This window comes from Desmodus rotundus, chromosome 5, assembly GCF_022682495.2.
Source record: "Desmodus rotundus isolate HL8 chromosome 5, HLdesRot8A.1, whole genome shotgun sequence".
Taxonomy (NCBI): Eukaryota; Metazoa; Chordata; class Mammalia; order Chiroptera; family Phyllostomidae; genus Desmodus; species Desmodus rotundus.
Window position 1 is genome coordinate 82912104 of NC_071391.1, and position 7135 is coordinate 82919238.

Sequence of the window (7135 nt, forward strand, 5' to 3'; positions counted from 1 at the left end):
TAAGTGTAGTTTCCATTTCACTTGGGTAAATACCTGGGAGTGGGATTGGTAGGCTGTGATAGATGTGGGTTTCACCTTATAAGAAACTGCTAAACTGTTTTTCAAAGTGCCTGTGCTATTTATTTCGCATTCCCACCAGCAATGGATGACAGTTACAGTCGCTCTGAATGCTCACCAGCACTTGGTATTGTCAATTTAAAACAATTATTGTAGCCATTCTACTAGATGTGTAAGTGGGATCTTGCTGTGATTTTAATTTTTACTTCCCTAGTGGCTAATGATGTTGAACATCTTTTCATGTACTTATTGCCATGCAAAGTAGCTATTCAGTTCTTTTACCCATTTAAAAATTGGCTTCTTTGCTTTCTTATAGAGGTTTGAGAATCTTTTATATATTCTGTATCAAGTCCTTTATCAGATCTGTGATTTATAAATATTTTCTCCCAGTGTGTGGCTTGTCTATTCATTATTGTAATGGTATCTTAGGAAGAGCAGAATCTCTTAATTTTGCTGAAATATAATTTATTAATCTGGTGTCATATTTAAGAAATATTTGTTTTCACTGTTCAAAGTTTATTTGGTGTTTTAGTTGGTATGAAACTTGGATTGTTGGCTGCATTATTTATATGTAGACTTTTCTTTTTGGATTATATGGCAATGTACACTAATCTGATTCACGTAACACACAAAATAAGATCCTCAAGAACAGTTATGCACAAGACATGCAATATTGGATTTATACATTGGATCCGGGGATGTGACTACTTGGAGGAAAAAAAGTTGGACTAGGCACGTTGGGTAAAGAAACCACAAGTTATAGAACACACTGTGAGCACACATCTAGTCTGAAGGGCGACTGCAGTGGGTGCCGCATGGCAGTGGTGCCTTTGAGGAGGAGGAACTGTTCCACACTAACCAGGTTAGGGTACTATCCTGAAGCTAAGTATCCAGCATCAGGATAGAGATGCAGGGTTTTATGAACCATTAGTATTTTTATCTTCAGGCAATTGATATTTTAGTCATAGATCAGATAAAAGGGACAACATGCACAATCTCCCAAGTAAAATCCTGTTGTAGCCTGGACAGTGAAGTGGTCTGACATTAGAAGACTTTACAACTGCAGCTCTTCCTGGATCCCCCCAAGTGTATCTGCACTCTTCTTCAAACAGGCTTCTTCCTCAGGTGTCAGAGTCACCTTCTCAACATCTGAGATTCCATTCTGTCCCGAGATGCAAGGAATACTAAGGAAGACATCTTCTCTTATATTATAGAGGCCCTTGATCACAGTGGAAATTGGATGCACCCACCTAAGATTTTTCATTATACTTTCTGCTAAATCTGCCACAGATGGCCCAGGTTGTGTGGCCTTTTAGTTTAATCACCTCATAAGCACTATCGACCACCTGTTTGTGAACTTCTTTCCATTGTTCCTTATCTGCATCAGTGCCTAAATCAGGATGCAGGGTCTTCAGGGAAGACATCGGCAACATTCACTCCACTCCACACAAGCACTCTAGAGCAGCATTACCTAACCTTTTTGGCACCACAGACTGGTTTCATGGACGATGGGGGGAAGGTGGGCTCAGGTGAGCTTCACTCCCCAGCTGTGGATGGTGGGATTGGGGGAGGACAGGAAGCAGAGCTCAGGTGAGTTTTGCTTGCTGCTTGGTTCTTAACAGGCCATGGCCCAGGGGTTGGGGACCCTTGCACTAGTGTCTCCATGTTCCCCAAGGACCCACCCATGACAGCTTAATGGGTGAACTCCCAGCCTTTTCCCCTTTAGGTAATGGAACCAGGATGAATCCAGATCACAACCACTTCCAATAATATGGTTTTTGGAAAAGCTGCTTATCTTCCCTAGCCACGTAGGTCAAGACATCCAAAGGATTAGAAACAATAAGCAATTTGCAGTTGGGACTGTATTTTACAACATTAGGAATGATGAATTTAAAGATGTTCACATTATTCTGGACCAAATTAAGACGGCTTTCTCCCTCTTGTTGACATGCCCCCATTGTGATAATAACCATCTTGGAGTCTGCAGTTACACTATAGTCTTCGTCAGAGACAATTTTTGGTGTTCTAAGGAAAAGGTTGCCATGTTGGAGATCCATCATCTCTCCCTTTAACTTGTCTTCTATGACTTCAACAAGAGCAAGTTCATCTACCAAGTCCTTCATTAAGACTGATAGCATAGGCCATGCCAATAGCACCAACCCCAACGACTATAATCTTATTCTGGGAGCTTTGGTTTTCCTTAAGGAGCTGACCCTTGAGCATTGCCATATTGGTCTGAGAACCAAAAGGAGTCCGGTGTGCAGCATGGGCAGGTACCGGTGGCCCTGGCTGCTGGACCTGGACTTAAGTACCGGCTGCTGCTTGGGTACCTCTAAGAAATATTTGCCTTGCCGAAGTTGACAAAGACTTTCTTCAATGTTTTTATGTAATAGTTTCAGATTTTACATCTAGTTCTATGACCCATTTTGAGTTATTTTTTTACACGATGCAAGAAAAGGAATGAAGTTTTTTAAAAAAAATATCAATGTCCAATTTTTCCAGCACTATTTGTGGGAAAGACATGTACAATATAAAAAAACATTACATGGCCTATGAAGTTGAAATAAATTGCCCAGATACATGTGGCTCAGTTCCTGAATTCTCTGTTCTGTTCCCTTGATCTAGAACCTAGAAAGAGGTGTGCTGGTAAACATTTAAGAACTGGCTATGGGGGAAAGGGTGGTGGTTGGGAGTGGAGTCTTGATTTGTAGTGTTTCCTGAATTTTGTTTTTTAAGTATTCTCACAGTAAACAATTTCAAGCAACCAATTTGACATCAACCACCTTGTAACACTGCTGAAAATCTAAGGCTTGGCTCCCATAAGCTGGTACGAGTGGCTTCCCGCACTATGGCTCTCCTGTGCTCCCGCACCACACTGTCTTGACCACTGTGGCTTTACAGTACATCTTGAAATCAGGTAGCATGATTCCTCAAGCTGTGCTCTTCTTCAGGAGTATTTTGTCTACTCTAGTTCCTTTGTCTTTCTATAAAAAATTTAGAATCAGAGTATTGATTTTCACAAAAATTCTTGCAGAGATTTCGATTGAAATTATGTTGAATATGTAGCTCATTGTAGGGAAACTTGGTATCTTAACTCCACAAAGTCCTGAAATCTATAAACAATACATGTATTTATTTACATTTTTAAAATTAATTTTATCAGTGTTTTTGGGTTTTCAGTATACTGATTCTGCACATATTTTGTTAGTTTTATACTTAAGTGTTTCATGGTTTTTGAGTGCTATTATCAATGCAGTGTATAAGTTTAAATTTCTAATTCTTCATTGCTAGTAACTACAAAACAATGGCCTTTTGTGTATTGATTTTGTATTCTGTGATTTTATTAAACTCAGTTATGTTGATTGCAGTAATTTTTTTTGTAGATTCTTTGGGATTTTCTACATTGACAATCATGTTGTCTAAAAATGGAGACAGCTTATGCAGCCTTTCCAATCTGCATTCATTCATTCATTGCACTGGTTGGGATTTCCAGTGTGATGATGAATAGAAATAGTGTGAGTGGACATCATTGCTTTGTTCCCATTTGGGGGAAAACACACTCAGTCTTTGACCATTTAGTATATTAGCTGGAGGTTTTCTGCAGTAGTCCTTTGTCAGGCTGGGAAAATTGCTTCTATTTCCAGTTGACTGAGAGTTTTTATCCTGAGTGGGTGTTGGATTTTTCAAATGCTTTTTTTCTGCTTTTATTGAGATGATTATAAGGTATTTGTTGTGGGTTGAATTGTATTCCCCCAAAATATATGTTGAAGTTCCAACCCCCTGTTTCTGTGAATGTGACCTTACTGGGAAATAGGGTCATTGCAGGTGTAAACAACTTAAGATGAGGTCATATTGGATTAGGGTGGAACTGAATCCAATGAACAGTGTTCTTATAAGGAGAGATGTGAAGACTCAGGATAATCTGTTCTAAGACTCTCTTCTAGATTACTGGCTTGTGGATGTGTCACTCCAATCTCTGTCTCCATCTTCACATGGTCTTTTTGCTGTATGTCTGTCTCAAATAGACTGTCATAGATTTATGGTTCAACTTAAATTCAAGATGATTTCATCTTGAGATCCTTAAGTTAATTATATCTGCAAATACCCTATTTTCAAATAAGATCACATTCACAGTACCAGAATTAGGACTTGAACACATCTTTTTTTGTGACCATTATTCAACCCACTACATATACCAAATAAATATATATACTTATGTGCTTAAATTCTATCTCTCTACAACTAGTATGTAATTTCCACAAGGATAGCGAGTTTTGTCTATGTTCACTGCTCTTCTTTAGTACCTAGAACAGTGCCAGGAATATAATAGGTGTTCAATAAATCTTCGTTGAATGAATGAACAAATCTCACTTCTCCTTGCTTCAGCATCACACACAGCTGTGTACTTCTTTTATTCCAAAACTGCTCTTCCTTGGTTTCTAAGCCCCCACTTTCATTGTTTCTCCTTTGCCTTCCCTGATTGTTCCTTTTCAGTCCCCATTGTTGGAGCCTCGTCCTTTCTCTACCCTGTGACTGGTGTGTCCCTGATCTTTCCGCACTCTGTTTTCTCCCCAGACAGCTCACCTGCCTCTGGGGTCAATCACTTTCTTGATGTAGGTGACTCACTTTTCTACATTTTCATCCGGCCTTTCTTCTGAACCACATTTCCATTTCCCCTTTTATCTGAATCTTCCTTGTAATTAACATACTCGACACTCTGACACATTGTCGTTTTCCTTTAAACCTGCCTTCCTTCCTTCCAGAGTTCAGTGCTACCACCCTCCCTGTCACCACAGTCGGCAGCCTGGGAATCATCCTTAACTCTCCTACATCCTGTCACTCATCAGGTCCTATCAGTTTCACCTCTTAATATCTCTTGGATCTGTCCATCTCTCCCCATCTCCACTGCCACAGTTCAGCCATTTTCTTGCCTTCTCTTTGCTTCTTTCCAAAATGCAAATGGCCCTGCAACTTCTCATCATGATCTCTCTGGTGCAGTGATTTTCAATTGGTGTGCCATGGGAATTTTTAAAACATGCAGTTCCTGACTATTTAGTCAAGGGCACTGACCTCTTTTCTCTTATGTTGTAAAAAAAAAAAGAAAAAAGAAAAGAAAAGATAACAGCCAACACAATAATAGCTATCCAGTGTGAAGGAAGCAAAATTATACCTATCTGTTTTTCAGATTGGCAAAAAAATGTAAGTTTTGGTATGCTTTAGAATTTTAGTAATTAATTTGTATGCTGTGAGATTAAAAAGTGTTGAGAATTGCTGATTTAGTGACTCAGCATTGCCTACAGGCAAGACTGATCCTTTCCCTCTTCAGGCCATCTCTTGAGGGTCTTATGTGGTCCATCTCTTGTGGGCCTTCCACACTGACCTGGAAGTTCCCCGAATTCACCAATTTCATGGGCTAGACCAGAGAGGACTAGGAAGCATGGTGCCCCATTAGAGGACCTCTTGGGGTCTCCGTCTCCACTGCCTGTCTGCTCCAGAGTCCCTGGACCCTAGAAAAACTGCAGAAAAGTTGTTTGGGCAGAAAACTTTATAGAAAGAAAGTTAACATTTGGAGGAGGAGCTGTCTCTAAGAGAAATTTTGGGTTCCATTTTACTTGCAGGTTGTGGCAGTTTCTTGGAGAACTTCCATTCTGTCTCTGCTTTTTGGCATTAATTGTTGGGATCGATGCTGCAGCAATTACATTCAATACAATGTTTACTGCAGCTACTGCATATCCAAGGCTTAAGTGTTGCTCAGTGTCACTTTCTTGCTCCCCAGTGTATAGTGTGTAATTATAACTGGTTCACTACCTTCTTTGTTAAGGAAGCAGATGCTTTTAGCCTGAAAAAAAGAATAAAAGTACATTTTCTCTAACCTTACAAGAGCACTCATTTCCAGAGGGATCCTGGAATGGATGCAGGCTCTTGATCATGAACAGAATTGTCTGCTGGCAGCTCTGCCAGCGTCTCCTAAAATGTGCAGGACCTCTTGACTCCTCTTCCTTGCCTGAGGGCTTCTGGGAGAGGGCTTCTGGGAGCCTGAGAGCAAATCCAGAAACAAAGAGAAAAGGAAGAACTGGGACCCAATGACTGTCAGTGCATCTATGAAATGGGTATTATCACGCATTAGAAGCTTGCCTTGGAGAAAGAACAGTCAGTCGGCTGGAAGTCACACAGCTTTGGGTTTGGATTTAACTGTGTGACTTCAGGTAAGTCACTTTGACTCTATGATTTCATTTTTATCATCTATCAAATGGGAATAATAAATCCTGCCAGACCTACCTCAGCTCAATTCAATTCCAAACTATTAACTGAGTGCCTGCCATATTCCAGGCACTAGAGTGTGCAGCAGTGCACACAGCAGACATGCATCCTGACCGCAGTGAGCTTACAGCCTGGAGCAGGAGTTGACAGACTGACTTAACGGCCAGATCTAGTCTGTGGCCTGTTTTTGGACAACGTGTCAGCTTAGAATGGATTTTACATTTTTAAAGGGTTGTTAAAGCAGAGAGAGAGAGAAAAGAAAAATAGCGTATACAACAGAATATGATATGGCCTGTAAAGCCTAAGGTATTCATCTGATTCTTTTTTTCGGGGGGTGGGGAGTGGAGAGTAAAACTCCCACTCTTATAAGTGAACTTTTTAAATTTTAACCACTCAAAGTCTTCCAAGTATAAATTAAAGTAAGAACTTGTAAACATTCACTTTTTTTTTTTTTGGCCTCCTGACACACAGTGTCCTCATTATAGCTTATAAAGTCTTTTTTTTTTTTGTAAATTTTAATTTTGTATTGGTATTCAATTACACTTGTGTGCCTTTTCTTCCCATCCCTCCACCCCACTCCAGCTGAACCCTCTCCCTCCCCCACCTCCACCCACCCCCTTGATTTTGTCCATGTGTCCTTTATAGTAGTTCCTGTGAACCCCTCCCCTCATTGTCCCCTCCACACTCCCACCTGCCCATTGTTAGATTGTTCTTAACTTCAATGTCTCTGGTTATATTTTGTTTGCTTTTTTCTTCTACTTATTATGTTTCAGTTAAAGGTGAAATCATATGGTATTGTCCCTCACCGTCTGGCTTA

General features: G+C 40.2%; 1 pseudogene; it reads right to left on the minus strand.

Moving 5' to 3' along the window:
• Positions 1 to 1111: 1111 nt before the first annotated feature.
• On the minus strand, positions 1112 to 2301 carry LOC112314345 (L-lactate dehydrogenase A chain-like; annotated as a pseudogene).
• Positions 2302 to 7135: the final 4834 nt, after the last annotated feature.